Consider the following 12,763-nt stretch of genomic DNA (forward strand, 5'->3'; position numbering starts at 1 on the left):
GCTGCATTCATTGTCCATGCCTAAGATGGCGATGACCAATGTTCCCATTAAGCTGTACGGCCGCGCAACAGTCTGGAGGTCGCGTGCAGGCCGCTCACTGGCATTTACATGGGAGAAACCCCACATGTGCGAAGATTTGATTGGGCCGCGCAGCCAATTAAAGGGTCCGTGCACTTAAAAAAAAAAATTACCAGGAACATTGGTGATGGCCCACTTTCCTGAATCACTGCAGACCCCGAGGTATGGTGCCCAAACAACAGTGGCAATTTAGCTCATAAGATATGATGATTTGACAACTGAGTGTCTTGCTAGATCACTGCAAAGGGCATTCGGAGTCAACCACATTTGTGGGACTGGAACCACATGTCGGTCAGTCTGGGTAGGGGTGGCAGGTTCGCTTTCCTGAGGGGCATGCATGAACCAGTTGGGTATTTATGGCAAAACTACAGTTTGGATGGTCAGTTTTCCTGGTGCTAGCCCACAAAGTCCCAGATTTATTGAACTCAATTTCCCAACGTGCTGTGATCAGATGTGAACTTGGGATTTGTGCGTGGCTAAATCTTGTAATTTAACCACTTCACTACCATATTCTTCACCCTGAATAGCTTCCACGTATCCATTATTCTGCAAGGGAGAAAGTTTATCCTCACCTGTAGTCACACTTGAGTTTTCCTATTTTGAAGCTGGGCACTCCAGTTCGGTGTTCATGGTCAAAGTTAAACAACCAGGAAAAAATAAATATTACCCATGCCCTTTGGAACATTGGAAAGTAGGAACAGGAGTAGACCATTTAGCCCTTTGATCCTGTACCACCATCCAATGAGATCATGGCTGACCTTCAGCATTTGAAAGTCCTGGGTTTGAAATCCCAAATGAAGGATACCCTGTGTCAGCCATGGGTTTATTTCTTTCAAGAAGCTGTGGCTCAGTGGGTAGCATCCTCGCCTCTGAGTCAGAAAGTTGTGGGTTCAAGGGACTTGAGCACCATCAAATCTAGGCTGACACTCCAGGTCAGTGCTGAGGCAGTGCTGCACTGTCAGAGGTGCCATCTTTTGGATGAGATATTAAACTGAGGCCTGTCTGCTCTCTCAGGTCAACGATCAGGGGAGGTAACTCCAGTGTCCTGGCCAATAATTATCCCTCAATCAACATAACAAAAACAGATTATCGGGTCATTTTCACTTTGCTGTTTGTGGGAGCTTGCTGTGCGCAAATTGACTGCCGCGTTTCCCACAATACAACAGTGACTACACTACAAAAGTACTTCATTTGGCAGTAAAGCGCTTTGAGATGTCTGGTGGTCATGAAAGGCGCTATAGAAATGCTATTGTTCTTTCTTTCTTCACCCAGAATACCCAAGCTCGTAGTATGCTTTCCTGGAACTGAGTAGCTCCGGGTTGACACCATTGGGCCTGGCGTTACCCACCAGCGAAGAGGAGAGCAGATCAGGTGGGTTTCCATGCAGGTAAACATTTGGGGCATGAAAATCTGCAGGTGGCGATCCCAGCAGTTGCAGTGGATTACACCCGCCAGTTTCATTCAACATCGACTCCGCTGAAATGTATGGGCTCAATGGGAGGTGCTAGTGGATTGCGCGTAGTTACGGTCGCAACAAAGGGTTGTTAGCCCTGACAGCAGCAATAACGTCTGCTCACATTCAGGCCTGAGTGGTTTAACATAACAATCTTTTATATACATTGACTAATAACAGTATTGATTTTATATAATTGTCCTCCAGTATTACATTAAATGCCGAGCAATTAATGCAACCTGTTTATTTTTCTGAAGTCTCGTTCAAACAGATTGGAAACCCGCAAATATAACACCCCCTATTTAAAAAAGGAGGTAGACAGAAGCAGGAAACTATAGCCTACCATCTGTCGTTGGGAAAATGCTGCAGTCAATTATTAAGGAAGCAGTAGCAGGACATTTGGAAATGCATAATACAGTCAAGCAGAGTCAGCAAGGTTTTATGAAAGGGAAATCATGTTTGACAAATTTGCTGGAGTTCTTTGAGGATGTAACACGCAGGGGGGATAAGGGGGAACCAGTGGATGTGGTGTATTTGGATTTCAGACATCCATCCATCCATCCATATAGGTATTCGATAAGGTGCCACATAAATGGTTAAAACAGAAGATGAAAGCTTACAGGGTTGGGGATAATATATTAGCATGGATAGAGGATTGGCTAACTAACAGAAAACAGAGAGTTGGGATAAAGGGGTCATTTTCCGGTTGGCAATCAGTAACTAGTAGGGTGCCACAGGGATCGATGCTGGGGCCTCAACTATTTAGAATTTACGTTAATGACTTGAATGAAGGGACCGAGTGTAATATAGCCTAGTTTGCTGATGATACAAAGATGGGTGGGAAAGCAAGTTGTGAGGAGGACACAAAAAAATCTTGAAAGTGATATAGACGTTCTTGCTATTGAGGGAGTGCAGCGGAGGTTCACCAAACTGATTCCCGGGATGGCAGGACTGACATATGAAGAAAGACTGGTTCGACTAGGCTCATATTCTCATGAATTTAGAAGAATGAGAGGGGATCTCATAGAAGCATATAAAATTCTGATGGGATTGGACAGGTTAGATGCAGGAAGAATGTTCCCAATGTTGGGGAAGTCCAGAACCAGGGGTCACAGCCTAAGAATAATGGGTAAGCCATCTAGGACTGAGATGAGGAGAAACTTTTTCACCCTGAAAACCTATGGAATTTTCTACCACAGAAAGTTGTTGAGCCAAGTTCATTGGATACATTCAAAAGGGAGTTAGATGTGGCCCTTACGGCTAAAGGGACCAGGGGATATGGAGAGAAAGCAGGAATGGGGTACTGAAGTTGCATGATCAGCCATGATCATATTGAATGGTGGTGCAGGCTCGAAGGGCCGAATGGCCTGCTCCTGCACCTATTTTCTATGTTTTTATTATGTTTCTGGACAGGGTAAGTGAGTGGGTACACATTTGGCAGCTGGAGGATAATGTGGCAAAATGTGAGGTTATCCACTTTGGCAGGAAAAATAAAAAATCTAATTATTATTTAAATGGAGATAAATTACAAAAGACTGCAGTAGAGAGGGACCTGGGGGTCCTTGTGCATGAAACACAAAAAGTTAGTATGCAGGTACAGCAAGTAATCAGGAAGGCAAATGGAATGTTGACCTTTATTGCAAGGAGGATGAAGTATAAAAGCAGAGCAGTCCTGCTACAACTGTACAGGGTACTGGTGAGGTGACACCTAGGGCCCAATTTTCCCAACCCCTTTTTTCTGCGCACTTACCTCAAATGTGCTGACTTTGCCAACTGGCAACGACGCCGAAAAAAAGTGACCCTATCCTGCCCGCTCTGCCGAGTCTCCGGTGTCCCAGCATGGCGTAGATAGTGAAGTGGGGGGGGCGGAGGAACAGCCCAGCGCAGAAAACACTGCCGGCAGCTCGCATGCACAGTGAAGTCTGCGCACATGCTCCTCGCACTCCCAGCGTGTCCTGCGGGCTGTGAGCAGGACCCAATGCTCGCAGCCCCTATCCCCGGCCGAAGGGACGCCCTGATGTTCGCCGCACACTATGCCCGGCTGAGTGGCCTCCCGCACTGGCCGGCCGGCCTGCTGACGTCCCAGGTCAAGGTAGGACTTGTTTTATTTTTTATTTATTGATGGTTGTGCTTTGTTTAGTGAGGAAAGTTTTGAATTGGGGTGGGGGGTGGGGGGGTGTGGGGGGGGGGGGGCGGGGGAAGAGGAGAGTTTGATGCTGGGGGGGGGAGCGGGGGGAAGTGTTAAAAAAAATCCTTGTTTCTGGCATAAAGGTAGGACTTCTATTTTTTATTTGTTATTGATTAATTGCTTGTTACTTTTCGTGGTTTAGTGCTTTGTAAGTCTTGGTGCAGGTCCTCTCAGCTTCCTTGTATTTTTTATTTGTTATTGAATGCTTATTTTAGTGCCGGCTGGCCAGTGCGGGAGGCCACTCGCAGGATAGCTCAGATGAATACGTGGCTTGAGCAGTGGTGCAGCAGGGAGGGATTCAAATTCCTGAGGCATTGGAACCGGTTCTAGGGGAAGTGGGACCAGTACAAACCGGACAGTCTGCACCTGGGCAGGACCGGAACCAATGTTCTAGGGGGAGTGTTTGCGAGTGCTGTTGGGGAGGAGTTAAACTAATATGGCAGGGGGATGGGAACCAATGCAGGGAGACAGAGGGAAACAAAATGGAGGCAAAAGCAAAAGACAGAAAGAAGATGAGTAAAAGTGGAGGGCAGAGAAACCCAAGGCAAAAAACAAAAAGGGCTAATGTACAGCAAAATTCTAAAGGGTCAAAGTGTAATAAAAAGGCAAGCATGAAGGCTCGGTGCCTCAATGCAAGGAGTATTCGGAACCCAGGAGAGGGCTCTGAGCTAGTTAGACTGGGTGAGAGCTCAGATGAGCAGGACCCCAAGAAAGAATACAAAAGGCAGGAGGCAACAGAGCAGAGTAGCACTGGGGTAAGTGTAAACCACAAGGTGATAGGAAGGGACAATATGTGTCAATATAAAAGGGCTGCAGGAGGGGTCAAAACTAAAAATCATGGTTTAAAAACTAGTATTAAAACTCTCTACCTAAACGCACGCAGCAGTCAAAATAAAGTAAATGAGTTGGCGGCACAAATCACCACAAATGGGTATGATTTGGTGGCCATTCAGAAACGTGGTTGCAGGGGGGCCAAGACTGGGAATTAAACATACAGGGGTATCTGACAATTCGGAAAGATAGACAAGAGGGGAAAGGAGGTGGGGTAGCTCTGTTAATAAAGGCTGATATCAGGGCAGTTGTGAGAGACGATATTGGCTCTAATGAACAAAATTTTGAATCATTGTGGGTGGAGATTAGAGATAGTAAGGGGAAAAAGTCACTGGTGGGCATAGTTTATAGGCCCCGCAAATAATAACTTCACGGTGGGGTGGGCAATAATCAAGGGAATAATGGAGGCATGCGAAAAAGGAACGGCAGTAATCATGGGGGATTTTAACCTACATATCGATTGGTCAAATCAAATCGCACGGGGTAGCCTTGAGGAGGAATTCATAGAATGCATATGGGATTGTTTCTTAGAACAGCATGTTACAGAACCTACAAGAGAGCAAGCGATCTTAGATCTGGTCCTGTGTAATGAGACAGGAATAATAAACGATCTCCTAGTAAAAGATCCTCTCGGAATGAGTGATCACAGTATGGTTGAATTTGTAATACAGATTGAGGGTGAGGAAGTAGTATCTCAAACGAGCATACTGTAGAATTTACCAATATCTCGCAAAGATTCCAGGTACCTTTCCCCGACAGAGGAGAAGAATCCCTTTCTGGGCTTTTAAAATGAGTTTAAAGGGGCAGACGGAGCCTGCGGGGGATAAAAGGGGATGCATTCATGGAGACCCCCTCAGTGTTTGGACTCATAGGAAAGGGAATTCAAAATGGACCTGAATTACAGAAGCTTGAGATCCCCTAAACATCTATGGGAAGGAGCATATCAATTTTAAGATTCTACAACATTTTGACTGCAAAAAAAAAGATTTACCAAATACAGGAGGTGGGACCAAATTCGTGTATTAAAGACCCCAGACTGTCTGGGGGAACTATTCAGCCTCTAAGAGATAATCGAATTACCTAATCAAGCACAATGGAAATCATGGTCAAGAAACTGGACAATTCTAAAACAATGCAAAACCAGTGATAACACATTCTCACACCCTAATCGAGTTACTGCTGACAAAGGAGACATCTGAAAATCAGTGGACAGTACAGTTTAAACAGAGCCCAAGAGATTTGATGGGAGATAACGGAGCCTTTTTTTGGAATATATCTATCCCCCAGTTTTTACAAGGAAAGACCAGCAAGGAGCAGCACGCAGAACACAGGAAAACTAGCAGAACTCAAAACTAGCAGAACTAAAAGTAGCAGAACACAGACTGTAACTTGCACAGACTTGAACACAGACAGAAATAAGCAGCTGGAGCTGGGGATTGAAGAAATGGAGTAGTGAAGGAAACTACAAGAAATCATCAAGGACCGACCGAGCACGAGGCGCACGAAATGGAAGGTTGTCAGGAACCAAATTGACAACCACTCTACAATCTACTTCTGAACGACCCAACGGGGGAGAAATTACCAAAAAGGACCAACTAAAACTATTCCTAACCAAAGAAAGTGGGTATTTACCCCATACATCCAAAACGCAACTTAGCGCATCAACGGACGCACCCCAACCGAAGACTACGCAGTCCGAAGTCCTCTCCTCCGTCCGGTGTATGGCTCGCCTAGAAGGCCAAGTGCAGCACACCCCGAAACCGTGATTCACCGGCAACTGTCTAAAGGGATTGGTGAGCATAGCCCCTGAACCCCCCCAGAGCTATAACTTTGTTAGTTAGGGGAATTAGGAGGAGGGAGGCTGGGATAACTTGTGTAAATGTATCTGCATTCGCCTCTTTACCCCATTTAGAGTTTAAGCTGTATTCTTTTCCCCACAGACTGTAATTGGACAATTTATTCACTGTGTTGTACCCCTCAGTGTGTATTGGTCTGTGTGTGTTATTAAAGGTGTGCCTTTTACTTCTTTTTAAACACAATAAAGCCATACTTGTTTCCTACCTTGAAACCGATTGTCTGTCCAAGTCTGTCACAGTCCCTTCATAATTCCAGTGTCTAGAACCAAGGGTGTGGGAGCGATTCGGAACCGCTCATATAAGGTCAGAAGGGAAAGCTGACCCCCTTGCAAACCACCCCTTACATAATGGCGACCCAGATGGGACACTGGTACAAGGGACGTGATAAGAGAGAGATTGGTTTCAGGAAATTAAGCAAAATGGAAGAGGGGATTTCCTCGTATGTGTTTAAGAGGGTAAATGTGGCTAAGGAGTGGGTACTCGATCTATTGTATGCTGAGCATCCAGAAGATGCAGCAGCTCAATGGACAGAGAGCAAGGACCATAAAAGGTCAATAGAGAAGGCCATTTGGCTAATTTGCCTTCAGCAATAGATTCGGCTTCGAGATGAGGAGAATGAGAAATTAAAGGGAGTATTGAGACAGGCAGAAGAGAGGTCCAGCGCAAGGGCCACAGTCGGGGAAAGGCTGTGGACAGAGGTGGGACAGTTAAAGGAAAGTAGAGAGCTCACGAAAGAAAGGCACAAAACCCAACTGGACCTTTTACAGTGTCAGATTATTGAAGCCAAGAATAGCGAACTGGCATTGCGGGAAGAGAATTCCTGCCTCGCCAAGCAAGTTAAAGATTACGGGGAGAGGGTGAGAGACATTCAGGTAGCCTATAAGGTAGGCAGTGCCAGGGAATTTGAGGCAGGAGACCACGGCCCCTGCCAGCAGCAGATCCAAAGCTTGAACCTTGCTCTATCCCGGGATAAAGGCATGGTGTGCCTGATAAACCCGGGTTTAGCCCAGGAACATCTGGTAGAGCAAGGAGAAACCCCTCAGTCACCGCCTGCAGCTCCCAGGAATGGCCCGGGGCAGCAGGGTTGTCAGTCAGAGTGCGGGGCAGGCAAGGATTGCGAACTACCAACACCGGCAGCCCCGAGTTTTAAGTCGGCTTGGCAGCAGGGGGAAGAGGGCGAGCCAATACAAGGAGGGCCGGAACCAGGGCCAATGCACCCGGTCCGGCAGCAGAAGTTTGGCCCGCCTGATGCCAATGGGGCAGCAGGACCCCTAGAAAGCAACTTCATAGCCCCCCACAACACCCAAAAACTGAGGGCTATGATAGGCCACCTAAGTAAGCTCACCCAACAGGGGAACCCTCAGTACACTTCCTGGAAGTGGAACACACAGGGGATATTAACGGGTGCGATGATTCAGAGCAGGCTAAGCTGTTGCTCTTCTCGCTAGACACCAAGCTGTGCCAATCCCTCTCTGCAGACAGCAGAAAGGGGCGAAACACGTACGCTATGGTTAAGGAGGAGGTTCTAAAGGCCATGGGTATGAACGACGGGAGTCCTTTCTCCCGAGTGGAGAAGACATTGCAGCTCGATGGGGAGACTCCACAGGCTTTCGCTGACAGGTTGTGGCCGGTCTACGAAAGGGCCTGTAGTGGTGTTCTTGACCGGGCCCACCTGAACCCTAACGAGCTGGCTCACTGGCTCCGCAGCCTGGTGGCAAACAGCTTACCTGGAGTAAAGGCAAAAGCCGAGGTCTGGTTCGATCCAAGAGATCCCAGAACCACCGAGGAGACAGTGGTCAGGCAGCTGACCCTGGCTTACCGGAACAGTAGAGGGACAGAGGAGCCCTCCTCTGAAGGGAGGGTCCATGAGATTAAACCCAGCCAAGGCAAGAGAGAGTGGCATCAGGAAGGTGGGAACCCTCCCCACAAAGGGGGCGAATGTTTTGGGTGTGGGAAAAGTGGGCACTGGAGGAAGGATTGTAGTAACCCCTGGAAAGAGACTAAGGGAAAGGCCACTCCAGCCCCAGCCCGTAACACCCGACACATATGAGACACTCGTAGCCGCCCTACAGACACTCATAAACGGACAGGGAGCAGTAGCTATCGCAACCGGTCCAGTAGCCGGTACGGTAAAACCCTCTGCTCCAACCCACCCAGATGCATGAATAGAGCCAGTGCAGCCTGTGTACCTGTGTTCCCTAGAGTACGATGCCTGGAAGAGACCTTGCGTTACTATAGAGGTGGAGAAAGTGAAAGGGACCTACCTGCTAGATACCGGTGCTTCCAGCACCCTTGTATATGCAGATAACCCAGCTACCTCACCTCTATCGAACGGGATCCCGTACAGTCTAGTGGGGTTCACAGGCAATGAGCAAACTGGTTCGTTTTCCATCCCCGCTCACCATTCAGTTAGGGACACTCAAAACCAAATGGAAGTGTGTCCTGATGCCACAGTCATCGGGTATTGTGGAGCGTTTAAACCGCACCATTAAAGAAAGGCTGCGGAAGGAAACGGGAGGTTTACCCCAAAAGTGGGTGGAGGTCTTACCATTGATCCTAATGGGGATCCGAGCTAGCTAGTCAAAGACCACCGGGTATTCCCCATATGAGCTCATGACTGGCCGGATCATGCAGACCCCCACCCATGTCCTAGCCCCGGTGCTCACAGAAGGTCAGCTCAGAGAGGTGAACCGGGAACGGTTTGTCAGGAACCTGTTTGAACACCTCAAACAGATTCACTGGCAGGCTACTAGTAACATGGGCAGACAGCAACAGAGTAACCGATTGCTGCTAGAACCCAGCAAACACCACGAATGGGAGATAGGGGACCAGGTCATGGTGAGGAACTATGCTCGTGTCGGGGTTTTTGAAGCATTATATATGGGGCTATACAGCATTGTGGACAAGGCAAGCCCGATGGTCTATGCCATAAAGCTTCCTCGCCGTACTAAGTGGTTCCACATCAACCAGTGCAAGCTGTACAACCCAGGGTCAGCCAACCACAGAGGGCAGCCGGGAGGGGTGAACCGTCCTCAGGACAGGGACCCTCCGTTGGCCGCCCCCAACGGTGGACGGCCCACAGGGAATGTGGCAGGCTCAGAAACCGTGCCTATAGGGGCGGTGAATTGCAGTACTGGAGGGGCTATCCCACCCATCGTTTGGGATTTGGACGCAGCCCCAGTAACCCAAGCCCTGAGAAGAACCCTCCGTACACCACGGCCAAAGATACCGTGCTCACCGGCATCTGAACCTCAGCGATTCTATCCTTGGGAGAAGGGCAGCCCGACAGGAAAGGCCGAAGGTCAAAAGTACAGAGGCCGCTCAGAGTAGGGACCACCAGCCAGCTGCCTCCAGCGGTGAGGGTCTCACAGGAGCATTGGCCATGAGCTGTCCCAGAGACAAGGGTCTCCAGCTCACCAGCTGCGGGGAAACCCTAGCATCCAGGCATGGGCCTGACAGGGACTAACCAGGCCACCCGGGACGGGTGGCGGTTGTACATAGCTCTAATTTTATTTTAAGGATATTTTAAGGTTTAGTTTAGAATTGAGGGTAATATTGCAGTAATGTTTAGGTGATTATTTTGAGTTTGTCTTGTGTGTCAGCCAGCCTGAGAGCAGTTCTCAAGGGCAGGACCCAGACATTACCAGGAGACCAATTGATGTTGTTTAATTTTAATCTAGGTTTTTTTTCCTTCTGTAATGTGGTTGTACATTGCCTATATGCTGGTGAATATAATGTAACTGAAATTAAATGTAACTGTGCTGAAATGCAATTGTAGTGATTGAACCCCCTCCAAGCTGGGAGGGTATAATTGTAAAAAGTTTGTACCTGTAAAGGGAAAAGTGTGCATCTATGGTGATGTTGCACAAGTGTAATGCATTTTGGGTATTAGTTTAGCTAATTTATGGGGAAGGTTATCTCTTGGGAGTCAGGAACTTTGCTCACCTCGAAGAATGAAACCATAAGTGATATGGTATCACAGGGGGGAATGTAGAATTTACCAATATCTCGCAAAGATTCCAGGTAACTTTCCCCTACAGAGGAGAAGAACCCCTTTCTGGGCTTTTAAAATGAGTTTAAAGGGGCAGACGAAGCCTGCGGGGGATAAAAGGGGATGCATTCATGGAGACCCCCCCCCCAATGTTTGGACTCATAGGAAAGGGAATTAAAAATGGACCTAAATTACAGAAGCTTGAGATCCCCTAAACATCTATGGGAAGGAGCATATCAATTTTAAGATTCTACAACATTTTGGCTGCAAAAAAAAAGATTTACCAAATACAGGAGGTGGGGCCAAATTCGTGTATTAAAGACCCCAGACTGTCTGGGGGAACTATTCAGCCTCTAAGAGATAATCGAATTACCTAATCAAACACAATGGAAATCATAGTCAAGAAACTGGACAATTCTAAAACAATGCAAAACCAGTGATAGCACATTCTCACACCCTAATCGAGTTACTGCTGACAAAGGAGACATTTGAAAATCAGTGGACAGTACAGTTTAAACAGAGCCCAAGAGATTTGATGGGAGATAACGGAGCCTTTTTTTGGAATATATCTATCCTCCAGTTTTTACAAGGAAAGACCAGCAAGGAGCAGCACGCAGAACACAGGAAAACTAGCAGAACTCAAAACTAGCAGAACTAAAAGTAGCAGAACACAGACTGTAACTTGCACAAGCTTGAACACAGACAGAAACAAGCAGCTGGAGCTGGGGAGTGAAGAAATGGAGTAGTGAAGGAAACTACAAGAAATCATCAAGGACCGACCGAGCACGAGGCGCACGAAATGGAAGGTTGTCAGGAACCAAATTGACAACCACTCTACAATCTACTTCTGAACGACCCAACGGAGGAGAAATTACCAAAAAGGACTAACTAAAACTATTCCTAACCAAAGAAAGTGGGTATTTACCCCATACATCCAAAACGCAACTTAGCGCATCAACGGACGCACCCCAACCGAAGACTACGCAGTCCGAAGTCCTCTCCTCCGTCTGGGGTACGGCTCACCTAGAAGGCCAAGTACAGTGAACCCCGAAACTGTGATTCAGCGGCAACTGTCTAAAGGGATTGGTGAGCATAGCCCCTGAACCCCCCCAGAGCTATAACTTTGTTAGTTAGGGGAATTAGGAGGAGGGAGGCTGGGATAACTTGTGTAAATGTATCTGCATTCGCCTCTTTACCTCATTTAGAGTTTAAGCTGTATTCTTTTCCCCACAGACTGTAATTGGACAATTTATTCAATGTGTTGTACCCCTCAGTGTGTATTGGTCTGTGTGTGTTATTAAAGGTGTGCCTTTTACTTCTTTTTAAACACAATAAAGCCATACCTGCTTCCTACCTTGAAACCGATTGTCTGTCCAAGTCTGTCACAGTCTCTTCATAATTCCAGTATCTAGAACCAAGGGTGTGGGAGCGATTCGGAACCGCTCATATAAGGTCAGAAGGGAAAGCTGACCCCCTGCAAACCACCCCTTACATAATGGCGACCCAGATGGGACACTGGTACAAGGGACGTGATAAGAGAGAGACTGGTTTCAGGAAACGAAGCAAAATGGAAGAGGGGATTTCCTCGTATGTGTTTAAGAGGGTAAATGTGGCTAAGGAGTGGGCACTCGATCTATTGTATGCTGAGCATCCAGAAGATGCTGCAGCTCAATGGACAGAGAGCAAGGACCATAAAAGGTCAATAGAGAAGGCCATTTGGCTAATTTGCCTTCAGCGACAGATCCGGCTTCGAGATGAGGAGAATGAGAAATTATAGGGAGTATTGAGACAGGCAGAAGAGAGGTCCAGCGCAAGGGCCACAGTCGGGGAAAGGCTGTGGACAGAGGTGGGACAGTTAAAGGAAAGTAGAGAGCTCACTAAAGAAAGGTACAAAACCCAACTGGACCTTTTACAGTGTCAGATTATTGAAGCCAATAATAGCGAACTGGCATTGCGGGAAGAGAATTCCTGCCTCGCCAAGCAAGTTAAAGAGTACGGGGAGAGAGTGCGAGACATTCAGGTAGCCTATAAGGTAGGCAGTGCCAGGGAATTTGAGGCAGGAGACCACGGCCCCTGCCAGCAGCAGATCCAAAGCTTGAACCTTGCTCTATCCCGGGCTAAAGGCATGGTGTGCCTGATAAACCCGGGTTTAGCCCAGGAACATCTGGTTGGGCAAGGAGAAACCCCTCAGTCACCGCCTGCAGCTCCCAGGAACGGCCCGGGGCAGCAGGGTTGTCAGTCAGAGTGCGGGGCAGGCAAGGATTGCGAACTACCAACATCGGCAGCCCCGAGTTTTAACTCGGCTTGGCAGCAGGGGGAAGCGGGCGAGCCAATACAAGAAGGGCCGGAACCAGGGCCAATGCACC

Source organism: Pristiophorus japonicus, chromosome 1 (genome assembly GCF_044704955.1).
Source record: "Pristiophorus japonicus isolate sPriJap1 chromosome 1, sPriJap1.hap1, whole genome shotgun sequence".
In the NCBI taxonomy this organism is placed as follows: Eukaryota; Metazoa; Chordata; class Chondrichthyes; family Pristiophoridae; genus Pristiophorus; species Pristiophorus japonicus.